Source organism: Lucilia sericata, unplaced genomic scaffold, assembly GCF_015586225.1.
Source record: "Lucilia sericata isolate MDLA Ls3-8-SP2 unplaced genomic scaffold, ASM1558622v1 Contig000274F_arrow, whole genome shotgun sequence".
Taxonomy (NCBI): Eukaryota; Metazoa; Arthropoda; class Insecta; order Diptera; family Calliphoridae; genus Lucilia; species Lucilia sericata.
The window spans coordinates 22,230-41,349 of NW_023994299.1; the positions used below are offsets into that span (position 1 = coordinate 22,230).

At 28.6% G+C, this 19,120-nt stretch overlaps 1 protein-coding gene across 1 annotated transcript in view; it reads left to right on the forward strand.

Annotated features, from left to right (window-relative positions):
- Positions 1-205: 205 nt before the first annotated feature.
- The window catches only part of LOC119603109 (sodium-coupled monocarboxylate transporter 1), a 99,926-nt gene continuing 81,011 nt past the window's right edge, over positions 206-19,120 (forward strand). Inside the window, exons 1-2 of the mRNA XM_037955003.1 lie at positions 206-342; positions 2,927-3,735. The gene's annotated coding sequence lies outside the window, so the exon portion shown is untranslated. The remainder of the gene's footprint in view (positions 343-2,926; positions 3,736-19,120) is intronic.

The window sequence follows — 19,120 nt, forward strand, 5'->3', positions numbered from 1 at the left end:
TTAGACAGAGATTAAAAATAAATTACCTTGAATTTTGTAAATTTTAAGCAAATACAAGATTTTATAGCTTTTTTTTTTTTATTCGGAATGTTTGCTTTTATTTAGAATTAGAACAATTAGTATTTATCAAATTTGATAAATATCTCAGTCGAATATGAAAATAATTTAATTATATAGCCTAACTTTGTGGGATTTAAGTTTAATCATTAAATTTGAATCATAGCGTATAGTAGTGGAATAGAAAATAAAGTGAAAATTATCTTAATTAAGAGTGCCAAATAGTATTATCCAGAAGTATTTAAAATTTTACATTTTCTAAAAAAAAAAAAAGGATATTTACAGGTATTTATTAAATTACTGTATAAGACTTTGATACATGTAAATCAATCAATTAAGGATCTGTTTAGTTGTTTTCGAATTCATAGTAGAAAAATATGAAATTATTAATTACTTCAAACTATGTCAACATCTATAATATAGAGTTTAAAGCGTTGGCACGGAAAATTTTATCTTGTTTTTAAACAATATTTTTGTCGTTTTATTCATTTATTCATAGATCTATTTAAAGTTTTCTCTGACACAGTTTAAAAAATTTTCAAAAAATATATACATATTTCATTTGATTCATGAGTTTTTAATATTTGTTTAAGATTTTTTTTGCATTATTTTAAATAAATGTCTAACTGATTACAGACATTGGATGTTGAAAAAAGTGAAAATGTTCATTTTATTAATTTGTTAAAGTAATGAATATGAAACGAATTTTAAACGTTTATTTTATTATCATTTGTATGCGCTATACAGCAAAGGGCTGCATACTAATTTTTGAATGGATTGGAAACTAAAGGAAATATTCATAGGCAGGCATCACAAACTACAAACACTTTTAAAATAATTTTTAAGTGGACTTTAGGGATATGAATAATTCCAAACTATTTATCATGGTATATAAGTACAAAGTTTTTATTAGATTTCTATCAAATTGAATAAACTTAAATTTTATGGTTCAAAATTCGTTATCTCTCATACCACATATTCTCATCTATAGCGTACATAAACTTAAAAATGCAACGAAAAGCAATTAGTCAAAAAGGAAGCCATGTGCATCTTTTAAAAATGTCATTATGACAACTATAATAACTTGTAATAGTTTATGTAAAACTAAAACAAACACACAACACTTTGTAAAAAAGTCATAAAACAAATAAGAAAATGTGTTAAACTCAAAAATAATTGCAAATAAGTTAGCGCAAGTAAATCAGTAAGAATAGGAATGAAACACTGTTCTAAAGTTTAACAACTATTAATTTCAATGCGGGTTAAGTGAAAATGTATACGGGATTTCTTTGTGTTGTCTATTTTACAAAAATTAAATTGAATTAAATGTGAAAGTAATGTCAACTAAACAGACAAACTGAATAAAATGACATTTTGAAAAAAAAAAAAAAATGTAATTACAAGAGCTACTGTTGTTTAAACATGTATGAATGTTTTTATTTGGTTTAAAGGGACGACGGGTGATATGTGTATTTAGTGGATAAGAAGTGTGTATACAGTGGAAAAAAAAATTATTTTGAAAAATAGAACTGAACTGAACTAGAACTGAACTAGAACTGAACTAGAACTGAACTAGAACTGAACTAGAACTGAACTAGAACTGAAACTAGAACTGAACTAGAACTGAACTAGAACTGAACTAGAACTGAACTAGAACTGAACTAGAACTGAACTAGAACTGAACTAGAACTGAACTAGAACTGAACTAGAACTGAACTAGAACTGAACTAAATGAACAGACTGAACTCGAACTGAACTAGAACTGACTAGAAACTGAACTAGAACGGAACTAAACTGAACTAGAACTGAACTAGAACTGAACTAGAACTGAACTAGAACTGAACTAGAACTGAACTAGAACTGAACTAGAACTGAACTAAGAACTAAACTAGAACTAACTAGAACTGAACTAGAACTGAACTAGAACTGAAACTAGAACTGAACTAGACTGAACTAGAACTGAACTGAACTAGAACTAAACGAACTAGAACTGAACTAGAACTGAACTAAACTGAACTAGAACTGAACTAGAACTGAACTGAACTGAACTAGAACTGAACTAGAACTGAACTAGAACTGAACTAGAACTGAACTAGAACTGAACAGAACTGAAACTAGAACTGAACTAGAACGAACTAGAACTGACTAGGAACTGAACGAACTGAACTAGAACTGAACTAGAACTGAACTAGAACTGAACTAGAACTGAACTAGAACTGAACTAGAACTGAACTAGAACTGAACTAGAACTGAACTAGAACTGAACTAGAACTGAACTAGAACTGAACTAGAACTGAACTAGAACTGAACTAGAACTGAACTAGAACTGAACTAGAACTGAACTAGAACTGAACTAGAACTGAACTAGAACTGAACTAGAACTGAACTAGAACTGAACTAGAACTGAACTAGAACTGAACTAGAACTGAACTAGAACTGAACTAGAACTGAACTAGAACTGAACTAGAACTGAACTAGAACTGAACTAGAACTGAACTAGAACTGAACTAGAACTGAACTAGAACTGATCTAGAACTGAACTAGAACTGAACTAGAACTGAACTTGAACTGAACTAGAACTGAACTAGAACTGAACTAGAACTGAACTAGAACTGTTTTTGAATAAAGAAGTTTAATATCCTTAAATATCCTATTTCCTTTTTTTCTCTATAAAGCAATTTACAAATTATCTTTACTTTTACCACTTGCATCAATAATTTAGAATAACATGCCTTAATTACTGACAACAATTGTTTGTTATAGAGTTTATTAAATTAACTGTTTTCCTAATTAAATTTACAGAAAAAATAACAAAACAATACAATTTAATTGTTAAAATATTTTCATATTTTCCTTTGTTTATTTACAGATTTGCAAGTGTTTGTTTACAACTCCAAAAAAAAATAAAAAACAACAACTAAATGATGTTTTATATTAATAATTGATTTTTGTTTTGTGTATTTCAAAATAATAATAAACAACAAAGGCAGTTAATAAAAGGAAAACAGTTCGCATGTAAAACACATTTATTTAAGTACATTAAGTACGTTTTTTCGCGTTTAATTTACATTTCCATTACAACGCGTAGTGTCTTGCCAATAAACCTTGTCTGAGCGTGTGAGTGAATAAATAAATGATTCATTTGTTAAATAGTTTTTTTTTTTTTGTTAACGTTTTAAACTTGTGTAAATACTATTAAGAGATTTTTTTGCCTTTGGCTTTTGTTGTATTACAGTGTTATTAATTTACATATTCTGTTACCCTTTAATAATTAACCGTAATTCTAACAACTGTGCCACTTCCTGACTAAAGAAAGTAACAAAAAAAATACGTTAAGTTAATAATAACAAACATTTAACTAAAAGGAATTAAGAAAGAATATAACAAAGCAGAAGCTGTTACTATAGTAACCGAATTACAAGAAAAGTAAACAGCATCAACATCACATCAATATCAGAATCAACATTAAAACCTGCACAGATAGCAATTGTAGTAGCGTTAGTACGAATACCACCAACCTGCCAAGCAGTCGTAGGAGCCAAACAGCACGAGCTCAAAATTAAAAATTTACATAAATTAAATTATTAAATTAACAACAACAAACATTTACCCACGCTACTAAATACTACAAAAAGAACGCCTATTTTCGCAAACACTTTGGGTATAATAAAATTACTGGTAAGTGAATTTTTGGTATATTTAAATATTTTAATTTTTAATTCTTATTCACTCTCTAACACTAATGCAAACCAACTACATAAATAACATTCACGCATGCAGCATAAAAACACGATTTTATTACACACATCCCGTTAGTTAAATAAACACCTGATGTGTGTGTGTGTGTTTGTATGTAAGTGGGAATGTGTGAGTAAATGTTTACGTGCCAGGATTTGCCAGGCAGTTTTACAATGCGTCAATGTACTATGTCTTTTAGGCAGCATTTTTCTTAAATATTTGAAAAGAGTTTCGTTTATGATTATTTACTATACATAGGGTAACAGTAAAGATTGGATAAAACATGTTTGGGGACGATCACCCAAATCTGCAGGAATTTGTTACAAAATTATAAGTTTTCTTCTCCGTAATATTTAAAATTTGTTTAATGTTTTTAAATTTAAAAACTAAAAAATTTTAAATCCTTTAAATAAATTGTATTAAAATGATTTCGAAAATTAAGAAATGCATTATGAACTTGAATTAAGACAGTCCCTGCAATTTGGTTTTAATACATTTCGAAAAAATTGCAATAATTTAGTTATTTTTACCGTTGCTAAGTTCTGATTAACACATTGTTATCATATTCTGAGGCAATCTTGCCTTATCCCTCTGAACAACTGCCTGTTAAAAACACCTGTGTTTGATATTAAAAATGGTCAATATTGGTCAAAGATTTGCTTAGCCCCTTTACGTGGTGTCCACGGAAAACACTTTAAACATTCATATCCATCGTTGATCGTGCTGCAATCATAATTATCCAGGAATTACACTGAACATCTTTGTACCATCTTATAGAAAATCATAATTCCAAATATTGGGAGTATAACTAAAAAATGTAGTATTCTTTAAATCAAAACACATGGATTCCGGACCAAAAAAACTGCTCACCATTTGTGGCAAAGAACGTATCAAGACAGTTTTAGACACACTTTTTGGAGTAAAGTGTATTCCAGAGAGAGCTTTCTGTATCAAACAAATTGCAGTCGGACGTCACAGGATCGAAACTATAAGGCGGTCGAGGCAAAACTTCATAACTACATCTTCTAAATATTTCTTAAAAGTTACTGCAACATTAGACCGAGATTTTTTATGGTGGAATAGTACGCTTTTATGTCTAGCTGTATATTCTGGGCGTTTATCGGATATTGCATCTTCGAAAGAATCAGTTATATTCAGTACAGCTTCCTTTGGCTTACTGCGATGTCTTTTCTTTTATAGCGTTCAAATAGCATTTGCGATATATGGTACCCAATTTTCCTTCTCTTAAATGAAACCTTCAGCTCGCAAACATTTTGAAATTGCTAATTGAGTAGCTCTCAATGATTTGTCGATCCCTTGATGAATTTGCCAATAACCTCCAAGGAGTAATGCCACTACTGAACCTCACAACCGATCTGTAGCACATTAAAACCGATGGAACACATCTAATACAAGCAATCGGTGTGCTGTTTTAGAACTTTTTAGCAAATAAATCAAGTGAAGCTTTAGAGCTACATTAAATAGTCGGATGCTGAATATATAAGAATCGGCACTTCCAAATATAACTTGATTTTTTCAAAAACTCATAATATTCGTCGTAATATTAGAAATTTGAGACCGTTTAAGAAAATATGCGAAATTTTTAAATCCCCGGGTCCCATAACTTCTTATGGACCGTGAAAAGAGATAGAAAATGTCAACCACACAGTTACTCTAACTTGCTTTCAACAGACAGACGATGGAGGTCAACCGGTGATATACATATATGTGCAATTTCGTGCTTTTAAAATCGATGTCTTCGATTTTCAGCTCTATTGGTCATGAACTGCCGGACTTAGAGGGGGTCAAAGTTGAACATTTTGGTCAGAGTTTTATTCAAATGAGTGTAACTTTTCACCTATTGGTTCTAGCAAAAATTGTCCAAAGGAGTTCAGATAGCTATTTCTTCATTGCTTCCAAAAAATATATTTTCACAAAATTTTTAATTTCCTCTTTAAAGCACATGTTTTTACTCACTTAAAGTTGCATTTAAAGAATTCTTCTTTCAATTATGAAATTTTTGAAATTTACAAAAATCTCCTATCTTAAGAGATACATATTTCAGTATGATTGCAACTATTTTTAAATAAGACTAAATTATATTTATTTGTTAACATTAAGCTTTTGCTGTCAAAGTTTTACCTTTTTTACCTTCACATTTATTCTAACTTTTTGTGAATAAATGAATGCATAATTTTTTATATAAAAACATGAATATAACCGGACATATTCGACCATATGTCACCTAACATGGTTTTCAAAAAAATTAGGTTGTTATGTACCGATACTGAACTCGATTGAAAGCCTTTTATAGAAGTTAGGTTTTCTAGTGGACTTATCCTATCAGAATTTCGCAAAACCAATAATATTATGAGATCTATGAGCATTGTAGTATTTTTCAGATAAAGTGCGATTTATATCAAATATGTCCCGATTTTCATAAAATTTCATAAATGGATTAATTTAACTATGGATTTTTGGGTTTTAGAATTCTTCGCTCTACTCGTATTTTTAGCTCAATTATGAACGTTATTTTTTTATTGGGATCTTATAATTAGGGTTCTATAGTTGAAATGAAAAGTTGACTTTTTGCATTCAGTTAAAAGTCGACTTTTCGACTTTTTGCATTTTATGAAAAGTAGATTTTTCGACTTTTTTTATTTAATTAAAAGTCGACTTTTAGTATTTTATAAATCGAGTATTTTATAACTTCGACTTTTTCCGACTTTTTTCGACTTTTTCCGATTTTTTTCGACTTTTCGATTTTTTTCGACTTTCAGACTATTTTCGACTTCTTTCGATTTTTTTCAATTATTTTTTGACTTTTTTCGAGTTTTTCCGACTATTTTAGAGTTTTTCACTTTTTTCCACTTTTTTCCACTTTTTTAAAATTTTCGACTATTTTTCACTTTTTTCTACTATTTTCGAGTTTTCGACTTTTTCCGACTTTTCGACTTTTTACGGCTTTTCGACTTTCTTAGACTTTTTGACATTTTTCGACTTATCGACTTTTTTTGACTTTTTGACTCTTTTCGACTTTTATTTACAAAGTCGACTTTTCGACTTTTTTCATAGACTATAGTCGAGTTATCGACTTTTTTGAAACAAAATAGTCGACTTCGACTTTTTTCGACAAAAAGTCGATTGTTCGATTATTCGAAAGTCGATTTATAGAACCCTACTTATAATGGACTAGGTTTAATGTGTTTTGTGTGTATTGCGTGACCATAACATTGAGATGTTACAAACCTCAGCGCACACGTTTATTATTCTCCCCACTGTAGTAGGGTTACTACAACATTTGAAATAAACTGTATGTTTGTTTGTACATTTGAAATTTTATGATTTTAGCAGTTTATTAAAAGCATTTCATATACAATTTACATTTTTTCCTCTTTCATTTACATACAACTTTAGCGCATCAAATAAAAAAAAGCAACAACAAGAAGACACTAATTTATTATACTCTTTACTCTAGTTTACTTTATACTAAATATAAGACTACTTAAGTTTAGACGAAAAAAAAAATTACAGTAAAAAATGAAATTATATTTTTAAATATTCACAAAATGTACAACAAGCTCAAAGAACATAGAAGAATAAAAAAAATAAAGCCTAGAATATAAAGAATCTTTTTAACATAAATGTCAGTAGGTTTTCGTATGGTCTGTCTGTACATGTATATGGATGCATGGATAAGTTACAGTGATGGTTTTGCAGTAGAAAAAAAAATTTAAATAAATTCCAAAAAAAAAAAAATATTTATATAAATTAAACATTTTTATACATATCCTATGGCCTCTCACGGTCTTTCTAAGGCGCCCTGTAATGTTGATGTAGGTTAGAGAAAACAAAACAAAAAAGGAAACGGAAAAAGGTTTTTTATATACAGTAACAAAAATTAAAAGGTTTTAATAACGCTAAATATAAATAATGGCAATTTGTTTAGAACTTCTTAATAAAGGTAACAGGAGAAGTTTCATTAACCGCACTGCAAAGTAATAGGGGAATGAGGTTAAAAAAGGTTTTTGTAATCCATTTACGGAAATATGTAAAAAAAAGTATAAAGTTATGTTAAGGGTAACTTTTTTTGAATACTAACATTTTTGGTTCCCTGGTGTATAAGAATTTTTTTGAAAAAGTTGGTTTGTTAAAGATTTTTTAAATTTTTAATAAGTGTGTTGTCAATCAAAATTTTCGTATGATTTATGTACGCTTGTACTAAATTTTTTTATATGCTAATTATACTTTTTACTTTTTTTGCCACATAGATTTCTGAGTGATCATGTGTTATTCTTTTAAAATATTTCAATGACACTAAAAGGTTATAGGAACATGTAACAAAAAGTATTATTCGATTAATTAATTATTGAATGTTAAAGTAATTTATCCAACGGGTCCTTAAACGAGACCTTTACTGTATAAATTCTGGGTACAATGAACATTTTTGGCAAAAATGGGCGGGCTTGATATTGTGGGTGTGGCACCTTCCATATAAAGAAAATTTTAAATTGGTATAGCTGAGAAAATAAAACAGTTAGAGTGCTAAAATTTTGTCGGCATATGAATATTTTAAGACAAAAATGGGAGGACTAGCAATAGGGGCGTGGCACCTCAAATAGGAATGAAATACAAAAACTTGTATAACTTGGAAACTATTAGTGCTAGAACACTCAAATTTTGCACGGTCAACATTGAAATCCACAAGAGCAATTTGGTAAAAAAATGCCTATACTAACAATAGGAGGAGTGCTAGGTTAGGTTATCACAGATAGCCAAGTCTGGCTTTACTTGGGTCCAAGTTAATCCCTTTGTAAAAATACATGCAAGAAGAAAAAGAAAAATAGGAAAAAGTAGAAAAGAATATAAAGGAAAGCAAAATCGTCAAGGAGAAGAAACAGGCAGGATTGCACTGCAAGTTAAAAGACTTGACTGAAGGATTACGTACTATTTAGTGGGAATTCAAGATTCACATTCAAGGTCACGTTTCAATGGAAAATTCGACAAATCGGATAGATCGCCAATGTAGGCCGACTCAAGCGTCAAAATACGGATCTCTACCATAAAAATATGAGATAATGTCTCCTCTTCCTCCTCATACTGACAACTCCTACAGAAGTAATCGAAGTGAAGACCAATGCGTTTAGCGCAGTTTCCAAATCTACAATGACCAGTAACAACCGATACCAATTTACCTAGTTGTAGTCTATGAACACCAATAAGATAGTTAGACCTGCATAGATCCATATGGGGCTACAACACTCTAGCTATCGACCAAGTGTTCTCACACGACCATCGGTCATGAGCAGTAGAGTAGCAGTACTCCTTAATCTGCCTTTTTATGGCAAGAAGTGGAACGCCACAGAACTGTTCTGTTTCCAGTTTATCGCTGATAATTCAGATTGAATGATACTACAATCATCATTGAGTCGGAAAGAAATTTTAATACCAAACTTCTCAATGAGATATCACCGCTAACTCCCTTCGTCGTCTTGGTTTGTATATACACGGAAGCAATTGTTTGGCGGAAGGAGGGTTTCTTTAGAGACTTTAGCGTACTGAATTTTTCATTAGAGACTTTAGCTTACTGATAACTCGGTAGAAGATCCACCATCTTCGTGTGACCTATGGAACAGTTGTTGTCCACTTGCCTATTAGACCCAATCTGGACGGATTGGATATAGCCAGTTGTTTGGCTAGAAGATCAACTGGAAGCCAGTTGAGCATAGTAAACAACGCATTTAAGGGTGTTGTTCTAAGAACATTGGTAATGGAAAGAGCATAAAATCTCATGACATTGGTCGTTTCGTGACCCGACTGGCAGGGGTGACCCCTAGGAGGCCAGCCAGCTCAAGCAGAGCTGTCTCCGTCAGCATGGCTCATGAGATTTATTGCACTTAAGCCTTCACATCGCGACAAGATGACTACCCTTCGTATAGGAGCTAAAATCCTCAAATTTTGCATGTACAACTGATATATTCATGTTATCATTTGGGTAATAAATTATTGGATTAGATATAGTGGGCGTGGCACCATCCATATAAATTAAATTTAATTAAAATGTACATCCGTGAAACCATTCTAGCTAGAATTCAAAAATTTAGTTTAGAAAACATTAAAAGGCATGTGAAGAATTTAAGGAAAACATGCCCGGACCAATTGTGGGCGTGGTATCTTTAATACGAATTTAAATCAAAAATTTGTATATCTGGGAATCTATGAAAGCTAGAGCATTAATGTATGTAAACATTTGGATAATTTTACATGGGAAACTTGTACATCCATATGGACTTTTCTATCGAATAATGGACTTTTCATACGAAGTAAAAAATGTGTATATACTGCAAGAGACTTTTAAAATAGACTTTTAAAATATTGTACAAATACTCCCTCCCCACTATAGTGGTGTAGGGTATAAAACGATGAGCAAATTGAACATTCAACCCTACCAACCAACATCTTCCTAATTTTGTTTGGTTGTACATCACTTTTCCCTTCCTACATACCTCACCCTCTATTTTAAAGTTCTTTTTTTATTCATAATTTCATTTAAAGTGAAATACAAAATAAAAATCATAAAATTAAATTCTCCCAAAAAAAAGATAAAACTCATATTTTTCAAGCATTTTTTGCTGGTTTTTGTTACATGTGCGTTTTTTACCCCCACAACCGGAGCTTGAACTAGAGAAAAATTGTTTTACACTTTTTGACTTAATGAAAATTTATGTGTTCAGTGTATGAAACATATCTACGTTTACCACTTTGCCTTTTGTAAAAAAATTAACATTTTAATGCTAAAATATATACAAATATTATTATTTTGCCATGTTATGTTGTTTTTTTTTTTAAGTATTTTATATAAAAACAAAAACAGTGTTTTTTTTGTATAATTATACAAAAAAAGGTTGAATTTTCTGTTCGATTCCCTACAGAGACTCTGGTAAAGGAGCGTACAACAGGTCCTATATTTATATTTCTTCAAATCTGATGTAGCATACATACTCACTTCTAATTGAATTTGGATAAACTGGTTTACTCAAGGAAGAGTTTTTGGATAGATAGGGCCAATTATGGACCGATGCTCAAAAAGATTAAGGTTTATAAAAATCTTACACAGAAAAAACTGAAAATGAGTTTTAATTATCAAATTGATTGTATCAAGCAAGTTTTGCACCTATCAACAAAATGATGATATCAATTATGAAATTTGTAAAAAAAACATTTTTTTCCAATTAAAGAAATAATCAAAACAATTAACATCAGTAATTAAATTCAAAATTTAAAATTAGTTAATTCATTAATTGGATAAATCAAATATTTAATAAAATAAAACTTACATTTTAATTAGTTTATTAATCAAATAAATTGAACAGTTTGGTTAAAAATGTATTAAAAATCAATAAAGTCGATGACTGAAACAATCAAAGCATTAATTGAATGCTTACAACATTAAAGGATTCCTTTACCTTTAACAATGCGTTAAGCACTCTCAAAAATATCTCTTTATTGTCACATTTGAACAAATAAAGTGATTTAAAAATTTTAAAATATTTATGAAACTTCAACTTCTTATGCCTAAAATATTATTGACTATTTGGGAATTATTTTCAGTTATAATTAATGAAATTATTTAAATAAAATATCAAAACAAAAAACCAAAATAAAAAAGTAGGCTGGAAAAACTTTTTCAGCCAATAAAAAAATTAATTGATTCAATTAAAAGTTTAATCAAATTTGTATACTTAGGATCAAAACAATGAGATAATTATGACAATTAAAAAATTGTTTAAATAAAAGTTAAAGAAAGAGGAAAACATGTTAATAAACTACCGATAATTTTTTCTGTGTAAATATTTGTTTTCTGAATATATACTTTAAATTTTCTCCAAATTACCAATGATTTAACAAACTCATATTATCCTTTACAAGTCTACAAATGCAATTTGGGTTATGGTTACTCTAAAATAATAGAAATCATAAAACGACAACAAAAAATACTTTTACATAAAGGATTATTATTCCTTTAACTGCTTAACAAAGCCAAACTTTTCTTTTGTAATATTTTTGCTTAATATTAAAAATCTAAAGTTTTCTTTTTTACTGGAATTTCTTTTTCATGAAATTTGTGTTTTTTTTTTTGTAACCGTAATCCTGTACTTCTTTTGTTATATACTAGACATTCCTTCTCATTATTTTAATCATTCATGCATTTTTTTTTTTCTCTGATTAATCACATTGAACTTATTAATTATGTATAAATTGTGCACAAGCAGACGGCAATAATTTAATTTTATACCAATAATGAGGTAAAGAACAAAATGAAATGGTAAAGGTTTTGTTTGTTGGTCGTTATAAAGCGAAAGTAGAAAAAAAGGAATGTTAATTGTATATTTTATTTTTGATAACTTCTCTAAAAGTATTATAAATTTTCAGAGAATTGTGGTTTGTTTTATTTTCGTTATTCCTCGAATTATATAGAGCCTTATTTAAATGGCCTTCAAGTCATTTTCAGACGGGGAATTTATGTGGGGGATAGATTCAAATGAGGCCCGATCATTACGAAAATCATTAAGACTCATATAAAACTAAGTTTTGCCGATTTTTGAAGTGATTTAACAAATTTATGAACTCAAAACCCCTATTCGGGGTACGGGGTATGGTTGTATGGAGGCTATACGAAAATTATCTTGAAAATAGCGGCCTGTAGAGTGCGCAGAAGGTTTACATGCCCAGCAAAAATTTTCATTACCTAGTAATCTAGAAAGTAATATTGCAATCACGTGGAAACTAATTACTTTTGGGGTGAATAACTAATTATTTTTGTTCGACGAGGTTCAAATAATATGTACCTACCTTAAACAAATTAATAAATGGTTACTAATTTGATTACAAAAACTTTGCGAAATAACTAGTTACAAATAAACCTACAAATATGTTATGTTATAGCTAGTTATTTTGGGCCGACTTTGTATGTAGAAAACAAAAAATAAAAAAATTCCTCTGCCGGGATTTGAACCCAGGCATTCAGTTGTTTTCTATGTTTCTCACTCCAGCCGCTTACTCGATGCTCCATTAACATGTTGCTTTTTGTAATTTTGAGAACGGCTTTTTACAAAAATATATAAATGAATGTCATTTTGAAAAAAATAAACAGTATCCAGCAGGGCTCGAACCACGAACCCCCTGTTTGTTAAATGAACGACCTAGACAATTAAGCCATAACAAATCCAAATTGTTTTGTTCTTTACCAGTAATAACCTATTCAGCTAAATGAAATAATGTGGATGATAATGAACACTCATTACCAAGTAATATATGAAATAACTACTGGCTATTACCAAAAATTTCAGATTTTTTGCTGGGTGGACACACAGATGGACGGACATAGCTAAATCGAGAAAGTAATTCTGAGCCGATTTAGTGAGGGTGTAGGACCAATATTTATCTTACAAACATCAAACTCCACACTATAGTGGTGTAAGGTATAAAAAACTATTATTGAAAATTTGAAACGGCCTTTTAAAAAATTAGACTTTTTATGGTTATGGTTATATTTTAAGTATGTAATAAAACTGTTTTTCAGAACACATTCCAAAAAGGAAATTGTTTTTCTTCCATCATAAATACAAGCTTTATTATCAAGGCAAGGCATTTCTAAATAGTTTCAGAATTTTAATAAATTTTATTAGTAGTTGCTTTATGCACCTATGGAGCTAACTTTAATCAAGTCTATAACTAGTTTATGAACCTATTATGGAAGATATGGCCATTCCGAACAAAATTTCGCAGAATGATTTATTGATTCACAAATATACTATATCGGAATTTGTCCATATATACTTGTATGTTAATGAAATATATGGTGTAAAGTGACTTAAGGAAATGGATCTTATATAAGAGCTATGACCAATTATGGACTGACCCAAATATTTTTCAGAATGATATATATGTAGATACAAAAAATACTCATGTAAATTTTTATAGCGATATATTTTTGTCAATGAAATATGTGCGACTAAGTAATTTTTGGAAGTGGACCACATATCGGAGACCAGACAAATTATGGGCCCATCCAGAAAAATTTAGAAGTGATTTGATATATAATAAAAACTTATTTATGAGAAATTTTAGTCCGGTTTTTGGAAGTGGATCTTATATTGCAGCTGTGACCAAATATGAACCGATCCGAAAAAAATTTCATGATGAATTTTATACCGATATCTTCACTCAGTAATGATATATGTGCGTTTACGTGGTTATCGGCAATAGGCCTTATATGGGAGCTATGCCCAATTATGGATCGATCCGAAAAATATTTTTCAGAGTGATATGTTTATACACAAAACATATTTATGTCGAATATTATTCCAATATCTTTATTTCTTAATTAGTTTTGTGCATTTAAGTGATTTTCGGAAGTGGACCTTATATGGAAGCTATAACTATTTATGGACCGATACAGATTTACGTCGGTAATACGATTTCTGTTTATATTATATACATTTTTGACGAAGTTATTAATGATAACCCCAGTTTCTGAGAAAACTGCTCTAGAATTAGGAAAAAAAAGTCTTTTTTTTTAGAGGTAATCTGAAATTTTTACTCATAACTTTTTATGTTGTGAACCGATTCACAATTCACTGATTTTTAATACCAAACTGCTCAGTCCAATAATGAATATTTCCGAAGAACTTGGTTGATTTCTTTTGCTTAGTTTTAACGTTAGCGTGTTTTACACAGACGGGCATAGCTAAATCGACACAGAATTTGATAAGGACCCGGAATATTATACTTTGTTGGGGCTCAGATGAATATTTCATGGTGTTACACGCGAAATGACAAACTTATATATACCCTCTATTACCACTGATGGTGGTTGCCAAATATATGTCTGTTTATAATTATTTGAACTAGTTGTATTGAGTAAACATTGGTATAAAAATATATAAAAAAATTAAATATGCAATTAAAATGGAAAAATATGCTAAATATATGCACTTAAAAGAAAATATGCAAAATATGCATTTATAACAAAATATCAAATCGATGCAATTTTGTTGCAAATTCTTCGATTTGCAAAGATAAATAATCAAAAGTGATTTTGAGTTACTGACTACAAACATGCTTTTGCATAGAAATCCTTGTCCTGTTTATTATACATGTTTAAATCTTGAGAATTCGTTAAATGACTCAAGTACAAATCTAAGAACCAATTCGTATAAGACTGATGTGCTATGACATAGTAATTTATTTTATGTTTAACATATTTTTCGAAGCCTTATGGTATAGCTAATGTTGAACATGTACAATAGGTATATCAAAGAAAAGGTATTGGAAAAGGTTTTTCAAGACATTTTGTAAAAATATCTCTAAAAATACATATTATATACTTTTATAATATACATAGTGCGTATATACTTTTCTTAAATATAGCACCTAAACAAACTCATTAAAATCCAATAAAAAACTTGTCACACTTTTCGCATTTTAAAAAAATATATATTTCAACGAATTCAAGAATTTCTCAGCAATTAGCGGCAGTTAATAAAAAATATGACGTAGAGAAGACGTGTTATTTGCAAGATTAAAAAAAAGTTAAAAAAAAGTAGGAAACAAAATAAATGATAAAAATAGCCAAGCACAAAAAAAATCCGGAGACAGATAAAGAAATGAACCCAAGTCGACAAGTGTATGATGATTAATGATGCAAACTAAATGAGGGCTAAATATGGTCGAGATATTTTTAAGCTAAAAAATTTTTTTCTAACAAATTACTCGCTTATCTAAACATGAAGTAAATACATATTTCAATATTTGTTGTTATTTTTTTTTTTTCAAATATTTTATAACACCCCCTAACGTCAAATATTCCATGTTTAAGTAGCTAAAGTTTAAAATAAATAAACAAAAGAAAATTTTGCGGGAGTACTTATTTTTAATAATAATTTAATAATCATATTTTTATCTCTGTAAACAAATTTACAAAAAAAAAAAAAAACACAAACAAACAAAAGAAAACAATGGGTGTGATTACATGTCTGTTGACGGATGTTTTTCTGTCGCCTTTAACAAGAAATTTATGTAATTATAAATTTATAACTGCAAACTAAAGGTGGCAATTATTTTGTTTGTATTTGTAGTAGTAATAAATTATATTTTTTATAATTTTTGGGGAAGGAAGGTATAGATTTAGTTATTAGAATTTCAATTAGGCAGCATGCATTAACATGCTTCTGCATGATTCTAATCTGATGATTTTAGCAATAAATTATAGATTGTTTTCCATGTTGTTTTATATTAGAAACAATGTCATTGTCAGATATACATACATACGTATATCTGAACACAACCGTGAAAATTTCCAGAAAGTATAACATTCGAATGTTATACTTTCTGGAATGCATTCCTACAGACATATAATTTTCAACTAAAGCGACACTTACCCCATATTTCTGGAATAAAGCAAATCTGAAAAGAAAAACAGAAGTCGGTTAATATAAATATACTTAGATTTTGCAATTATATATTAAATATGCATTTAATTACAAGTAATAATTATATTATATGGAGGCTTATGTGGGCCAATGAGGACCGATTTGGACAAAATTTCAGCCTTTAATATCATCCTATAATGATTTCAACAGACAGACGGACATAATTAGATTCTTCTAGACTCCAATAAAGACACAATATATATAGTTTTGTAGGCCTACGACTAATATTTCGATTTATTTTTGAATCTTTACCTCACTATATCTATGTACAGCAAATTCTATACAGTGGTCATTTATAGTAACAATATAAAAACAAAGGTGTACTGATTTAAAATTTTTTGCTAAAAATCCACTTTTGCCTACTGTCATAACTTCCCCAGTATATTATTTTATCTATTTATTTTGTCATGTAAATAATTGACGTATTTAGACTAAAAACTCACATCATTTAATTTCTTTAATTGTTTCCCCATTTAATTGCACATAGAAACGTTGATGATGATGATGTTTAGTTTCTTTATAGTTGTAGTAGTTGTTGTTGCATTTAACTATATTTAGATATAGTATATATAGATATTTAGTTTTTTCCTACACTTTCTGTTTCCAAGTGTCAAGTCTAATACATACATACATACATACATACATACTGACTTGCAATTACAAATGTGATTCATTGAATAAATAAATTACAATGCAATAGTAATGTACTTTCTTACTATTGCCAATATGCAAGATCGCTATTTTATGTTGTAGCTAATAAATTTTAATTCCATACATTCTCCATTACTTTTAAGTAGTGTAGAAATTGCTGACATATAGTCTGATATACATACATATAAGTAATTATTATAGGCTTATGATAAGAAATAATAAACTAACAAATCAGTGTTAGTTAGTTAGTTAGTTAGTTAGTTAGTTAGTTAGTTAGTTAGTAGTTAGTTAGTTAGTTAGTTAGTTAGTTAGTTAGTTAGTTAGTTAGTTAGTTAGTTAGTTAGTTAGTTAGTAGTTAGTTAGTTAGTTAGTTAGTTAGTTAGTTAGTTAGTTAGTTAGTTAGTTAGTTAGTTAGTAGTTAGTTAGTTAGTTAGTTAGTTAGTTAGTTAGTTAGTTAGTTAGTTAGTTAGTTAGTTAGTTAGTTAGTTAGTTAGTTAGTAGTTAGTTAGTTAGTTAGTTAGTTAGTTAGTTAGTTAGTTAGTTAGTTAGTTAGTTAGTAGTTAGTTAGTTAGTTAGTTAGTTAGTTAGTTAGTTAGTTAGTTAGTTAGTTAGTTAGTAGTTAGTTAGTTAGTTAGTTAGTTAGTTAGTTAGTTAGTTAGTTAGTAGTTAGTTAGTTAGTTAGTTAGTTAGTTAGTTAGTTAGTTAGTTAGTTAGTTAGTTAGTTAGTTAGTTAGTTAGTTAGTTAGTTAGTTAGTTAGTTAGTTAGTTAGTTAGTTAGTAGTTAGTTAGTAGTTAGTTAGTTAGTTAGTTAGTTAGTTAGTTAGTTAGTTAGTTAGTTAGTTAGTTAGTTAGTTAGTTAGTTAGTTAGTTAGTTAGTAGTTAGTTAGTAGTTAGTTAGTTAGTTAGTTAGTAGTTAGTTAGTTAGTTAGTTAGTTAGTTAGTTAGTTAGTTAGTTAGTTAGTTAGTTAGTTAGTTTTTTTACAAAACACTTTTTAGTAACGAAATGCAACAAAACAAAGTCTGTAAGAATTATGGCAAAATGGAAAATTTTACTTAAGTACTTTTTGTTTTTGTAGTAATTTAGATAAAATATAAACAGCAACAATAACAATTAAAATATATACTATTTTAAACTGTGAGAAAGTTTTAATTTTATTTATATAATTTTTTCATCTTAAAGATACCTAAACTAAAGATTAGATTTTCTATCAAGGAGACTAATAATTTCAAGATATACATCAATTTAATTCAGTGCTATTTCAAATGTGCTAATTGCAGTTTAGTTTGTAAAAAAAATTATTTAATAAACAAATTCTATATTTAATAATAATTATAAAAAATTATATACAAATAACAGTAAAAGAAAAATACAGTTAACAAATTTTGTTTTTGTGAATATAATGGAAACATTTAAAATAAATTTCTTTATTAATTATACTGAAGTAGATTTTGAAAAACGGTAATTAGTTGTAAATAACCAGCACAAAAAATATACAAACAATATATAGAAATTAAATACAATAATTAATTGCAAGTTTAATTAATAATATTTTTTTTGTTTATAATTAATCATACGACATGTTGGCACGAATTATATTTTAATAATGGAGCAATTATTTTTAATCGAAACAGCAAAATTAAGTTAAAATTAAGTTTTTCTTAGGGAAATCCCTTTTGTGTGTTAAGTAATGATTCAAGAATGAAAATATAGACAAAACTTAAAAACAAATTAACTAAGCAACTTTGTTGTAAGTTTAGTAATTAAATTAAATTAAATTAAATGTTATATGAATGACTTATAGAAAATACATATGAACATATCTGCTTTTAACAAAATATGATTTCTGTTAAAACAACATCCATTAACAAAAACCAAAATCATTTCTTTTTTAATAAATATTTATAATTTATGCAAATTCACGTTTTTTAACAATACCAACATTTTAAGCATTTTCTTCTCATTGTCATCTTTAATAATGTCTAGACGACATATTAAATGTTTTTATTTTCCTTCTGTTTAAGAGATTTTTATAATACTTAAGATTTTTGGAAGAAAAAAATTCACAAAATTCTATATGAATTAAGTTTAGCAAGCAGAAAATTAAAGCGTTAAATTGACTATTCTTATTTTGAAAGTTTCAAGTTACAAACAAAGAAAACGAAAACAAACAAAATTTTAA